This window comes from Carassius carassius, chromosome 41 (genome assembly GCF_963082965.1).
Source record: "Carassius carassius chromosome 41, fCarCar2.1, whole genome shotgun sequence".
Lineage (NCBI taxonomy): Eukaryota > Metazoa > Chordata > Actinopteri > Cypriniformes > Cyprinidae > Carassius > Carassius carassius.
In genome coordinates this window covers 2858533-2874090 of record NC_081795.1, presented here as the reverse complement: position 1 = coordinate 2874090, position 15558 = coordinate 2858533, and the positions used below count along the sequence as shown (strand labels likewise).

The following is a 15558-nucleotide window of genomic DNA, read 5'->3' as shown; positions in this document are numbered from 1 at the left end:
GGAGAATAAACTTGTACACAGAGATGGGCAGGTGAAGGAGTATTAATCAAACTACCAGAAGCAATTGAAGGTCTAATAAATGCTTGGTGGGTCAAAAACAGGAGCAGCAGGTCATGTGATATGATGAAGATGAATGAACTTCATCTACAGTCATCTGATTCATTTGTGCTAAGATTTAGTGTGTTCACTGTACATTTTTTTCATATAATATAATTTTAGTTTTAGAATTTATATTAAAGGAAACATCTTACAGAGAACAAAGACATGAGAGAATCAGGAAATGACCTTACTCCAGTATCTCCAGTTTACATTTGGGATCTTGAAGTGCAGCACAGAGGAGCTTCACATCCAAATTTTGTAGTTTATTCTGAGACAGATCCAGTTGTCTCAGGTGTCCAGGGTTTGATCTCAGAGCTGAAGACAGATCTGCACAACCTTTATTTGTGAGACCACAATCCAACAACCTTTGGAGAACAATGACACACTTTTTATTCCCTCGGTTCAGATCAGATCAGTTTAGCACTGAACCCATTATTAAAAAGAAAGTACAAACTTGAAGCATAAATAAATATGTTTGATGGACCATTAGACTGAGATCTAAAATGTCACAGAGCACAAAACATGATCGTGAAACATCTAAAGTCTGTCAAAAAAAATATAAATATTTCTTTACTGCATGCAAAATGTCTGTCTTATGCTAAATCTGTTTTATTAATAACACTAATTATTACATAGAAGATATGTACTAATATTTATGTGTGTGTGTGTGATCTCGGGTTTTACTATCCATGAGGCCTGAGATCACCTAAACATTATTTATACTTATAAATATGAATTGTCACAGATACTACTTCCGTATTAGTGTATTGTGTTATATGACAAAAAAAAAAAAAGTGAAAAAAGTGTGAAAGTGAAGTGACATTCAGCCAAGTATGGTGACCCATACTCAGAATTTGTGCTCTGCATTTAACCCATCCGAAATGCACACACACAGAGCAGTGAACACACACACACACTGTGAGCACACACCCGGAGCAGTGGGCAGCCATTTATGCTGCGGCGCCCGGGGAGCAGTTGGGGGTTCGATGCCTTGCTCAAGGGCACCTAAGTCGTGGTATTGAAGGTGGAGAGAGAACTGTACATGCACTCCCCCCACCCACAATTCCTGCCGGCCTGGGACTCGAACTCACAACCTTTCGATTGGGAGTCCGACTCTCTAACCATTAGGCCACGACTTCCCCAAAAAAAAAACATAACATGCATATGACCATATTCATTAAAATCATAAACAGATTCTGCCTTATTGTGTCCTTACTTGTCACGGTCCCCAAAGCCCAACCCTACTTCCAACCCTAAACACACAACACCTGCTAATCAGCAAAGCTGAGTGAAAGTGCAGGAAGATTGTCACAGTTTTGAGTGGTAACAACATGAGCTGCACGAGGTCGACGTACCAGCCCTTCTGATCAATGCAAGGAAACCACATCCAATTTCAATTAACTGCCTATTAAATGTCTATTAGACATTTTATTAACATTTTGTGAATATTTTCTTATTTTTTTCCTTATGAACAAACACCTTTCTGAGCTAATATGTGAAAAAGGGGAAGAATGGAATCAGGAAAAGGCAGGTTTATACTTTCTATACATTGTGGCATATATGATTTTACCAAAGTTTCTCCAGTTTACAGTGGGGATTCTGTAGTGCATCAGAGAGCAGCATCACTGAATCTCCTAGTTTATTTCCAGACAGATCCAGTTGTCTCAGGTGTGACGGGTTTGATTTCAGAGCTGAAGCCAGAGCCGCACAACCTTTATCTGTGACACCACAATACCTCAACCTGCAGAGAACAATCACATACTATTCACTCTCTATGATCAGATCATAACAGTCTGATCTAAAATGCCACATAGCACAAAACATGATAATAACATTTCTAACCTCTCATTCAAAAATACACATATTTCTAAATGGCCCAAATAATCTGCATTTTTTTAGTTTGATTTATGCAAGATTTGTTAATACTATTCAATTTATAGCTGATTTTATTAACTGTTATTTAAATCTGTATGCAGTAGTGATTTGTGTGTAATTTTCCACAATTAATAAATATTTTCACAAAGAAAGATGAACAAACTCCGATTTTACTGTGTTTAAGATCAAGAGATTTAAATGATGATTAAGCGTGAAAGTGTGTGTTTCAGTGTGACTCTCAGTCCTGCAGTATCATGTTACTGAAGAGCAGCTCATGTGTTCAATCATTTCCAGCTCAATCAGCTGAACTCACAGCAGCAGAAAGAGTCTGAACACTTCAGATATAATTTACATTGAGGTTCATGTCGAAGTCATATATGATCTTACTCTAGTTTATTCAGGTAACACTGAGGATCCCCCAGTACTTTAGAGAGCAAACTGACTCCAAAATGTCCAACTTTATTCCTAGACATATCCAGTTCTCTCAGGTGTGAGGGGTTTGATCTAAGAGCTGAAGTCAGCGCAGCACAACCTTCATCTGTGAGACCACAATTTCTCAACCTGTAGAGAACAATGACACTCTTCACTCTCTTAGTTCAGATCAGATCGATTTAACAAAGAATCCGCTACAAATCCACATACAAATCTCATTTAAGAAATATTTCTTAATGTTTTTAACAGTGAAGTGATTGTTTTCAGTGATACTTACTGAACTGATCTGGCTTCTTTAATCACAGGCAGCAGCTTCTGAAAAACTTTCATATTTTCAGCATTATTGTTTCCTCCAACAAATTTATTAAGATCAAACTCATTCAGTTTACCCTCTGATGTCAACAACACAAAAGCTACAGCTGACCACTGAGATGAAGACAGTTTGGATTTATTTATTGTTCCAGATTTCACATATTGTTGTATTTCCTCCACTAGTGAATGATCACCCAGTTCATTCAGACAGTGGAACAGATTGATGGATTTCTCTGGAGAGTAAATGGTCCTGATCTTCATCTTGATGTACTCAATTGTTTCCTCATTGCTGTCAGAGCTGCTTCTTGCCTGTGTCATTAATACTTGTAGAAGAACCTGATGAGACTCCACTGATAGACCCAGAAGAAACTGCAGGAAAAGATCCAGATGTCCATTTTTACTCTGTAGAGACTCATCCACAGCTTTCTTGTGCAGGTCAGATAAAGAAAAATGCTCTGATGAACTGAGTTGAAAACAAGTCCTTAATTTTTTACCATAAACTCTGTTTGGTGATTGCTTCAAACGCATTTCTGTTGTGGTTATTATAGGAGAGGTGCACATATAGAGCTGCTAGATGTTCCTGAATGCTCAGATGAACAAAACAGAAGACTTTCCCCTGATACAAGCCAAACTCCTCTCTGAAGATCTGAGTGCACAATCCTGAGTACACTGATGCTTCTGTCACATCAATGCCACACTCTCTCAGGTCTTCCTCATAGAAGATCACATTACCTTTCACAAGCTGCTGAAAAGCCACTTTCCCCAGTTTGAGGATCATATCTTCATCTGTCACGTTCTTCTCATAGTCCTTCTCATGTTTGATGTTGGTCTGAAGGATCAGGAAGTGTGTGTACATCTGAGTAAGAGTCTTGGGAATCTCTCCACTCTCTGCTCGACTCAACATCTTCTCCAGAACAGCGGCTGAGATCCAGCAGAACACTGGGATGTGGCACATGATGAAGAGGCTCCTTGATGACTTCAGGTGTGAGATGATCCTCTCGGCCAGACTCTGATCACTTATCCTCTTCCTGAAGTATTCCTCCTTCTGTGGCTCACTGAAGCCTCGTACCTCTGTCACTCGATGGACACACTCAGAGGGGACGGGATCAGCTGCTGCTGGTCTGGAGGTGATCCAGATGAGAGCAGAGGGAAGCAGATTCCCCACAATGAGGTTCGTCAGCAGCACGTCCACCGGTTTCTTTTTTTTTGCATGCCGTTAGAGTCTCATTCCTTTTAAAATGTAAGGGAAGACGACACTCGTCTAGTCCATCAAAAATGAACAACATTTTATATTTTTCACTGGATATTTCCATTTCTTTTGTTTCAGGGAAAAAGACCTCAAGAAGATCTGAAAGACTGAGTGTTTTGTCCTTCATCAGATTGATCTCTCTGAAAGGAAGTGGAAATATGAGCTGGACGTCCTGATTCTCTTTCCCATCAGCCCAGTCCAGGATGAACTTCTGCACAGAGACTGTTTTTCCAATGCCAGCGACTCCCTTTGTCAGCACAGTTCTGATGGGTTTGTCTTGTCCAGGTAAAGCTCTAAAGATGTCTCTACATTTGATCTGTGTGTCTTCTGTCGCTGCTCTCCTGGATTGTGTCTCAATCTGTCTAACCTCGTGCTCATTACTGATCTCTCCACTCTCACTCTCTGTGATGTAGAGCTCTGTGTAGATCTCATTCAGGAGTGTTGGGTTTCCCTGCATCGCTGTTCCCTCATACAGACACTCAAACTTCTTCTACAGATTTATTCTAAATGTGTTGATGACTTCATGACTGTTAACTTAAAATACATCATTATAAAATTACTTAATAAACACAATTCCTTCTTTGTATTCTGTATCATCATCAAATCATATATTTTACAGAAATGCTATACCTGAGATCACTCTGCATACCTCCACTCTTAAAATGTACTGGATGATCCTTAGACCCGTCGCTCTTCCTAAATACAAAGCTGGGCTTTAGTTCTGATCTCTTCTGCTGAAGTGAACTATAACAAAGAAGGATTTAAGTTAACAAGAGTGAATTACTGTATTAAAAAAATATTAATAAAGTAAAATAAATTAGCTTTAAAGAGCACTTTATTATTTTATTTACACTATGTCGATACAAAAACTATAAATTCAATTAAGTGCTCTTATAGATGTGTCACTCTGTGTGAGAAAAAAATTTACAATTTAAGACAACAATAAAAATTGCTATTATGAATAACATTTATGTAGAAATGTTACACCTGAGATCAGTCGGTGTATCTCCACTATTAAAATGCGCCGGGTGATCCATAGACCAGTTACTCTTCATAGACACACAGCTGGGCTCTGATCTCATCGGATGAACTGAACTATAACAAAGAGAGTTGTAAGTAAACGCTCTGAATTATTCTGTTTAAAAAAAAAAGAATTTATCCTTAAGAATCACTTTAAAAATCACTTAAGTTTATTTATGCTATATAAAAACTGTAATTTGAACTAAGCACTCTCATAGATGTGTCTTTGGAGTGTAAGAAAATTTAGTAGGTGTAAAACTTAGTAGGGACGCTATGGACATGTCCATAAATCAAAATCCAGTGACTAACAAATTGTCCGTCCCTATAGCAATAATTTTGATCAAACAATTAAATATTCATGTACGTAACCACTGCACAATGTTTCCATTTATCATGCATGTCATGCTGCATGAGGGAGAGACGAGGAAATGCTGGAGAATACACATACAAACACAGGATGACATTTAGCAGCAGACAAAGAACTATGGAACACACTTGGGAACACTTTAAATACACAGACACAATGGGACACACCTGGGAGCAAATAAACTAAATAATGAAAGACAGCTGGGAACTAATTTACATGATGAGGACAGGCACAGGAAGGACCAAATAAGGATAACAGGAACATAAATGTGACAGATCGCCCCCCTCCCAGACAATGCGTCCCGCGCTGTAACAATACCATCGGGAAGGGCGGATCAGGGAGTCATGGCGGAGCAAGCAGTTTGGGATACCATGGCAGATCTGGGGCCCCTGCAGTGGTTTTCAAACTTTTTCAAGAGCGACCCTTTTTTTTTTTTTTTTACGCGACCCATAGGCTTATTCTTAAGCCAAGCATAAGAATAACAATAACAACCACTTTTGATGATGCACGTGCACTGGATGATTATTGACGCGATTGCAATGCAAAGTTGATTCCCCACTAATTTGATCTAGCTATGGGATGCTCATTAACCTGTTAACCATTAACCATCATAAGAATTTTAACCAATTAAAAGCCTACTATCGTTTGCTGCATGCTAAAAAATACACAAAACATATTCCACAACAAATCCTTTAAATGTGATATTCAGAACAGAACAAGTAACAAACAACTGTCACCCAACCAAAAATCACAATCACATTGCTGCCGATGGAGCGAACGAGTGTGTGTGTGTGTTGCTGCCGATGGAGGGAACAAGTGTGTGTGAGTGTTGCTGCCGATGGAGCGAACGAGTGAATGTGTGTGTATATGTTTGTGTATTGTCGCGGGCTGAAGAATCACACGGCAGGCTGTAACGAAAGTTTAAAGCCCCGGAGGGTGTATTTATTAGTGGTTGTGAACCTGAAGGTGCCAGAAGTGTCCGGTGCTCGTCCTCGGTGCTGCGTGATCCTGTTTGCCGGCCGGCTGAGTGCAAGGGGAATCGGTGTCCGGTGCTCAGGTGGCGGGCTGGTCGGTCACTCGCTTTCTGGAGAGATAAGAGACACAACATTAGCTGGTGATCTTCTGGAGAGCTTTCTCACCCATGTCTTCTCGGGTACAGCTTTTGTAGTCCTCGTCTGAGCACTTTCAGCTGGGACCGATCAGCCCGCGGTGATTGAGTGCAGGTGGATCTCCTCCGTTGCCAGGGCGACGCTGATAGGTGCCCGGGACACGGCTCACAGTATGTTTGTGTGTGTGTGTGCGTGTGTGTGTGACAGAAGACAAGGCTCATGTTCACTGAACTCTTTAATGTGTGTGTGTGTTGCTGCCGATGGAGCGAACGAGCGAACAAGTGTGTGTGAGTGTTGCTGCCGATGGAGCAAACGAGTGAGTCTGTGTGTATGTTTGTTTATGTTTGTGTGTGTGTGTGTGTGTGTGTGTGTGCGCGTGTGTGTGCACGTGTGTGTGTTGCTGCCGATGGAGTGAACAAGTGTGTGTTGCTGCTGATGGAGCGAACGAGTGAGTGTGTGTGTATGTTTGTTTATGTTTGTGTGTGTGTGTGTGTGTGTGCGCGTGTGTGTTTTGCTGCCGATGGAGCGAAAGTGTGTGTGTGTGTGTTGCTGCCGATGGAGCGAACGAGTGAGTGTGTGTGTATGTTTGTTTATGTTTGTATGTGTGTGTGTGCGTGTGTGTGTGTGTGTGTGTGTATGTGTGTGCGCGTGTGTGTGCGCGTGTGTGTTTTGCTGCCGATGGAGCGAAAGTGTGTGTGTGTGTGTTGCTGCCGATGGAGCGAACGAGTAGGCCTAATATATATTAATGAGAAGGGTGGGCCTGCTTATTCTGCATAATTTGGTCCCAAGCCGGTTCGCAGGATGAGAGGGCAACACGCATGTCCGGAGAAGCATTCAGTTTGTTTCGTTGTATCGTCTTCATTTTGGTTAAAACTGAGAATCCATTTTCACACATATAGGTAGTGGTGAAGGGTAGTAGCAATGAAATGCTTGCTTTGCTCAGCATGGGATACTCGGTGAAGAGGCCAATCCAGAACGAAGACAATTTTTCTGTTTTGTGACGAGTTTTCAAAGTGTTGTCACTGGTTAGTTGGATCATTTCTGATTCTTCAGAAGGAGTTAAATTCAGTTCAGCAATTGAATCTGGAGTTTCAAAGTCAAAGGGATTTTTCACCCACAGCTTGTCTTTTAATTCATCGAACTTCGCCTGGGGAAAGTAGCGAGAAAATTTCCCCATCAGTGCATCCAGATGTGACTGAATGAGACGCGTCAGGCCAGTGACCGATTATTGGGCACATCGTTTCCTTCAGTGTGTTTCATCATTGTGGGGAACATATAGTAGCTCGCGGTTTTGAGTCGCAGCTGCCAGAGTTCAAGTGATTTCTGGAAAGCCTGAATTTGTTCGCAATGTCTAAAAATGTTGTCTTCCCGTCCTTGGGAAGTCATGGCCTAATGGTTAGAGAGTCGGACTCCCAATCGAAAGGTGTGAGTTCGAGCCTCGGGCAGGGCAGGAATTGTGGGTGGGGGGAGTGCATGTACAGTTCTCTCTCCACCTGCAATACCACGACTTAGGTGCCCTTGAGCAAGGCACTGAACCCCAAACTGCTCTCCGGGCGCCGCAGCATAAATGGCTGCCCACTGCTCCGGGTGTGTGTTCACAGTGTGTGTGTGTTATCACTGCTCTGTGTGTGTGTACTTTGGATGGGTTAAAAGCAGAGCATGAATTCTGAGTATGGGTCACCATACTTGGCTGAATGTCACTTTCACTGTCACTTGTAGTTTTAGATTCAGTTAGTTAAGAACAGAAAATATGTCAGCCAGATAAGAAAGGGTTAAAAGCCATTTCTAATCACTGAATTGGCTTGCGAGAGGTGACAGTTTATCAGTAAGAAAAGCACGTATTTCATCCCTCAATTCGTACACTCGGCTGAGCACCCTACCCTTCGACAGCCATCTCACGTCTGTATGAAAGAGTAAATGTTTGTGCTCGGCTCCCATTTCAACACACAGGGCCTCTAAAAGTCGGCTATTAAGAGCACTGCCTTTAATGTAGTTCACAACTTTGACAGTGTCTCTCATCACTATTTCAAGCTCAGGTGGGATTCCTTTTGATGCCAACGCTTCACGATGATTAAAACAATGGTACCAAACAATGTTTTGTCCTGCTGTATCCTTAATCCTTCTGACAACTCCATTGTTTTTGCCAGTGAGGTTGGCCGCCCCGTCGCTGGAGATGCCTTTGCAATTGGCCCAATCCAGACCGCTTTTTGTTATGAATGCATTTAATTGTTCAAAAATATGTGCTCCTGACGTGCTAGAAGGCAAAGTTAGGCAGCACAGAAGATCTTCAAGAAATTCACCTTGCCAAATGTACCGAACATAAACAAGTAACGTAGCGCTTGATGCAACGTCAGTGCTCTCATCCAGCTGAATAGCAAAATCCCTCGCTCGCTGACTTCAGTCTCGCTATGAGCTATGCCTTAGCTATGAAACTTTATAAGATGCCAATTGCAATTTGTCATTGTATGTCACACTTCTGCTGAGTAACTGAGCTGATGACTTAATTTCTTGAGACTTCCTCTGAAAAAAAGATAATGGTTTGTCCGCAAGATCTGCATGGCGTGTACATAAATGTCTTTCCAACTTCACTGGTTTCAAACTTTCATTTGCCAACTTTTCACCGCATATTACGCACATTGGTATTGCAGCACGGACTGCGTCCGAACAGTTGACAAACCCAAACTTCAAAAAATCATCTTTATATGGCCTTACTCCGGATTTCTGCTTTTTCTTTGCTGGGCAAGTACTGCTACTCTGTTCACATGCATCTCCTTCGTTATCTTCCCTGCTGATCTCCGCTGTTTGCGGCAGGGTTTGACGACTGGCTGCCTTTTCTGCTGCTTCATTTAAAGGGGTCTCTGTCTCTGGCCCTCTTTTTCTTGTGAAAAAATCATAAATGCTTTTTGACTTTGGCTTGCTCATGTTCAGCATAAAATAAATTAAATACGGACTACTAATGTCACGCTACCTAAAATGTTGCATCATCTCAGTGAGAAAAAGAAAATGGCTGTATCAACAACTCTGCGCGCAAGATTTTTTTAGTTTTTTTTTATTTTTATTTATTTTGTTTTATTTATTTTGCATGTATTTGAATTATTTTTCAGTGTATTTCTATTCAAAGTTATTGAAATTAGAAAATGGAATTAATTATTTTAGTAAAAAAAAAAAGAAAAATCACTGGCAACCCATTTTTTAATTCTCAGAACCAGGATTTTTAAAACCACTGCCATAGCGGATACTCCGTGTCCTTAGCCGGCTTGGTCACCACGGCCACTGGTATATGGGAACAGGATTCCATCTTAGGCTTTGCTTGGGAACAGGAGCCCATCCTGGGCTTTGCTCAGGGGCTGGGCTGACATTGGAGCGAACTCTGTGGACTGGGCCAACACCCTTCTCCTCAGCCCTAGTTTCCTCTTCTGGATGGGGGAAAAGGCGTGGTCTGGACCAATATTGTAGCAAACTCTGGAACCTAGGCCAACAGTGGAGTGAACTCTGGAAGACGCTTACAAGGAGTTGGCATTGGAGGGTGCTCTGGAAGGCGCTTACAAGGAGCAGGCACTGGAGTGAGCTTTGGGACTGGCAAACTTGCCACATTAATGTCCGTGGGCTTGCCATATATATGTTAGTTCGGCTCGCCAGATTAATGTTGTTCGGCTTGCCAGATTAACGGCCGGTGAAATTGGGTGAGCCATGGACAGCAGTTGACATGACTCGGAAACTGCTACCTAAGGGGTTTTGGATCGGGATCAGGGACTCTCCAGACACCGGATGACTGCCTCCTTCCAGGTTGGTGGTGTCTGGGTGCTCCATGGGGCGATGGTAAATCATCCCGATCCGGAACAGAATCCTAAGGGTTTCCCCCTCGAGGGAGCTGGCGAGAGTGAGCGGTACAAATGCCCTCACAAAGATGATAAATGCAAATGTAAATGCACATTATTGGGTTGAACTAATTAATTTTTCTTGGTTGGAACAGCAGCTATGCTAATTATGTCTCTATTGCCGCGTTTCCACCGAAATTACCCGGAACATTTGTACCAGGAACTTTTTTCCCCAGGAACATTTTTCCCCCCAGACCTGTTGCTTTCTGCGTTTCCACCGCGGTGTAAAGTACCGGGAAGATTAGGCAAATAGACTGGTGATGTAGGCCAATGACGACATTACATTGAGCGTAAAAGAACCGCTGAACCGTTTTTTTACATTTACATTATTCATTTAGCAGACGCTTTTATCCAAAGCGACTTACAGATGAGGACAGTGGAAGCAATCAAAAACAACAAAAAGAGCAATGATATATAAGTGCTATAACAAGTCTCAGTTAGGTTAACAAAGTACATGTAGTATGGGATTTTAAATAATATATTAAAAAAAATGGAATACAAAAAGATTAGAAAGGTAGTTAGATTTTTTTAAAGAATAGAATTAGAATAGTGAGTGTTAAAGTTAGAGGGTCAAATAAAGATGGAAGAGATGTGTTTTAAGCCGATTCTTGAAGATGGCTAAGGACTTGGATTGAGTTGGGGAGGTCATTCCACCAGGAGGGAACATTTAATTTAAAAGTCCGTAAAAGTGATTTTGTGCTTCTTTGGGATGGCACAATCAAGCGACGTTTACTTGCAGAACGCAAGCTTCTAGAGGGCACATAAGTCTGAAGTAACAAATTTAGGTAAATGGGTGCAGAGCCAGTGGTAGTTTTGTAGGCAAACATTAATGCCTTGAATTTTATGCGAGCAGCTATTGGAAGCCAGTGCAAATTGATAAACAGAGGTGTGACGTGTATTCTTTTTGGCTCATTAAAAATTAATCTTGCTGCCGCGTTCTGAATTAATTGTAAAGGTTTGATAGAATTGGCTGGAAGAACTGCCAAGAGGGCATTGCAGTAGTCCAGCCTGGACAGAACAAGAGCTTGAACAAGGAGTTGTGCAGCATGTTTCGAAAGAAAGGGCTTGATCTTCTTGATGTGGAATAAAGCAAATCTGCAGGATCGGACAGTTTTAGCAATGTGGTCTGAGAAAGTCAGCTGATCATCAATCATAACTCCAAGGCTTCTAGCTGTTTTTGAAGGAGTTATGGTTGATGTGCCTAACTTGATGGTGAAATTGTGATGAAACAATGGGTTTGCAGGAATCACAAGCAGTTCTGTCTTGGCAAGGTTGAGTTGAAGGTGATGGTCCATCATCCAGGAAGAAATATCTGTTAGACAAGCTGAGATGCGAATAGCAACCGTCGGATCATCAGGATGGAATGAGAGGTATAGTTGAGTGTCATCAGCATAGCAGTGGTATGAAAAGCCATGTTTCTGAATGACAGAACCTAATGATGCCATGTAGACAGAGAAGAGAAGTGGTCCAAGAACTGAGCCCTGAGGCACCCCAGTAATTAGATGTTGTGACTTGGACTCCTCACCTCTCCAAGATACTTTGAAGGACCTATCTGATAGGTAAGACTCAAACCATTGAAGTGTGGTTCCTGAGATACCTTTTGCCAGTAGGGTTGATAGGAGGATCTGGTGGTTAGCCATGTCAAAAGCAGTGGACAGATCAAGCAGGATAAGTACTGAAGATTTGGATTCTGCTCTTGCCAGTCTTAGAGCTTCAACAACTGAGAGCAAGGCCGTCTCAGTTGAATGTCCACTTCTGAAGCCAGATTGGTTGCTGTCAAGGAGGTTGTTGTTTGTGAGAAATGTATAGACTTGGTTGAACACAGCTCGTTCAAGTGTTTTTGCAATGAAAGGAAGAAAGGAAACTGGTCTGTAGTTCTCTAAAAGAGATGGGTTGAGGTTGGGTTTCTTAAGTAGTTTTTTCAACTGGTTTATTGAATCGAACCGTCCGAAAGAACCGGTTCGCGGAAAAGAATCGAACTTCCCATCACTAGTTTCCATTAACGGCTGGTGAACTTGGGTGAGCCATGGACAACAGTTGACATGACTCGGGAACTGCTAGCTAAAGGGTTCTGGATTGGTGGTGTCTGGGAGGTCTGTGGGGCGATGGTAAATCATCCCGATCCGGAACAGCATCCTAAGGGTTTCCCCCTCGAGGGAGCTGGCGAGAACGAATGCCCTCGCAAAGATGATAAATGCAAATGTAAATGCGCATTATTGGGTTGAACTAATTAATTTTTCTTGGCTGGAACAGCAGCTATGATAATTATGTCTCTATTTGTTTCTCTGTTTTGCCAAGGGATTTACATCCCGTGGTAACTTGGATTTACACAATCTCCATTCTGGATCCAGAACACCTGAGAAGAGATCTCAGATGATGCTAAACCTAAAACATACAGAACTACCAAATATTGCTACCAAAGTTATTGCATCAAATAGAAACTTAATTTTCTGTAGAGTTTCTTTGCAATGATTTGTATCGTAAAAAGCACTATACAAACAAACTTGAATTGAATTGAAACTTAAATCAATTCATCTATAGACCAATTTCTCTTCATTGACACACAGCTGGTCTCTGGTTCTGATGAAATGAACTAACAGTAAATACTGAATCCTTTATCATAATGATAATTTTATTTTAAGATCTTTAAGTGTTTTTCTGATTGATTTATGAATACATTTGTCACTTTTAACCTAAAAAAACGCACACCACGATGTAGACCATTACCACTACCATCTAAGTACCTGCATCTTGGGGAAGGATCTTCATCTCTAGATGCTTGTGTGTCATCCATGATACAGATGAACAGCTGACAGAATCTTATCTCCACTGACTCTGGATGGAAATGACAAACAAACACATTCTGCTGAACGGATCATGAGAGTCAGAGAAACGAGCATGAGACGCGGTGTTCACTCAAATACATGAAGTCGTATATAAACACAAATGCTAAAATGCACCACATGTCTCACGAAATGGTAACGAAACAACACATAAAATACACATTAAAAATCTCAAAGAACAAATAAATCCGTCAGCGCAAAATATTGAAGCGGAAGTCACCTATAGCTACCCAGCAGCTCGCCTTGACTAACATTTAATAACATACAGATTCAGGCTATACATATCCTCTCTTTCACTCAAGTAGCTACAGGTAAATTAATTATAAATGTAGCCTACACGCTGATACTCCGTATTGTAAAGAATCGATTCTGACGGTTTAAAAGGCGAAACAACATTTATTTCACTTTCATTTGTGAGCGACGATGACGTCACGCCACGCGCGGGCGTACGTTTTATTAACAATATTTTATATACGTAAATGTTCAGGTCAGAAATCACTTTTTTATGGTTTGCTTGCTGAAGTGCAGCATTACTTTGGGACTATATTTAACACGTGTAAAAACAATTGAAATTTGTAAGTCTATTAATCTTTTTCTTTGATGTGATCTGGTATATATCCTGTAGTAGGTTGTTATATATCTGTATTTTTTAATTATTACTTTGTTTTCTCTTTCTCTTTTCTTGTATTTTTTTATTTTTTTTTACTTTTTTTTCTGAGATTGCAACTGCTTTTTTCTTTGTCTATAACGCTCTAATATAAAAAAAAGTGTTTGCCTACTAATCAATAATACTATAATTTGATATGCAAATCCATAATGTCTGTTTTTATTTTATGATTGCTTCTTGTTGGAGTGTTTTTATGTCTGGCTTGCCTGGTTTTTGTATGTTTGTACAAGTTTAAAAAAAAACAAAAAACGGTTTGCCTACTAATTTATCAGCGTGTTACAGATGAACCATTTCTGAAAATCAAGTTTTATAATCAGCAGTTTTCTCAGTCTATTTTTGTATATCTTTGTCCACGTCTTAACTAGGAAGCTTTTCAATTAAAGCATGCTGTTAAATAAATGTAAGAATACACACACACACACACACACACACACACACACACATATATATATATATGTTTATGATAGATTAAATACTGCAATAGTCCTGCTGCTCCCACAAAATGAAAGACATCTCTACAATCTTGCAACATTTAATAGCTACTTTATTTAAACAATAAATTTAAAACACAGTTTTAATGAAACAATAACCTAAAAACTTTTGCTTTATCAGAATCTAAGATTATTTATTTGAACAACTGTACAGATGATAGCAACCCATGTGTGAGGATCCTCATTACTATGTGTTTGTTTAAGTGTTAATTCTTTGGTGTTTTTTCAAATGACCAGCTGCAGTAAAGCTCTTCCCACATTCAAAACAAATGAGATCTCGCAGATCATTGTGAAGTTTTTGGTGCTATTTTAAAGGGGTCATATGACATTTCTAAAAATAATATTATTTAGTGTATTTGGTGTAATGAAATGTGTTTATACAGTTTAAGGTGCAAAAAAATATTATTTTCCACATAATGTACATTATTGTTTCTCCTCTATGCCTCACCTGTGGGATTAGAATCCCGCCAAATGTACTGCAGTCACAGATCGAAAAATAATAAGATCAAATATTTAAAAACACGTGTAAAATAATAACGCACAGAACCGAAAAAAACAAATGCAGTTTTTTTAAATAACAAACAGCGCAGTAATGGGTCAAAAAATAATAAGCGTAAATAAAAAATGTAAACACATTTAAAATTATATTGCACAAAACTGAAAAATGAATTCAAAATTTTCCAAATCTCAAACAAAATCAGGTTCCCTGCTCATATGTTATTTTTTTGTGTGCTTGTGGTTTTTTCCCCTTTGCTCTTGTTTCCACGTTCTGCACTTGCATTTCTAAAAGTTGCAGTTAGAGTTTCATGTAAATCAGGGCAGGCTTCAGCATCACCATTGGCCCGCATGTTCTAGATTGACAGCTGCTCCTCCAGCCAATCAGTCCAAGGGGAGTTGACGTCACTCCAATGCGACTCGTGGCTGCTATGGCAGGTGTGTGAAGTAGAGGGTGACACAGGAGTGCATCTTGTTTTTTTTATTATTTTACAGAAGCACAGCATTTCGTTGTTATTCTGAGTCACACAAATAAACGTATGCGGATTCGAAAGATTTATTACTTTTATCTGTATGACCAAAAATGACGGAGTATTTTAAAGGTGCTCTAAGTGATGTCACACATTTTTTTAGGCCAAAACATTTTTTGTCACATCCAGCAAACATCTCCTCACTATCCGCTAGCTGCTTGTCCCCTGAACACACTGTAAAAAAACGGGGT

General features: G+C 40.4%; 1 pseudogene; it reads right to left on the bottom strand.

Annotated features, from left to right (window-relative positions):
- Window positions 1-286: 286 nt before the first annotated feature.
- Window positions 287-10291, bottom strand: LOC132123011 (NACHT, LRR and PYD domains-containing protein 12-like; annotated as a pseudogene).
- Window positions 10292-15558: the final 5267 nt, after the last annotated feature.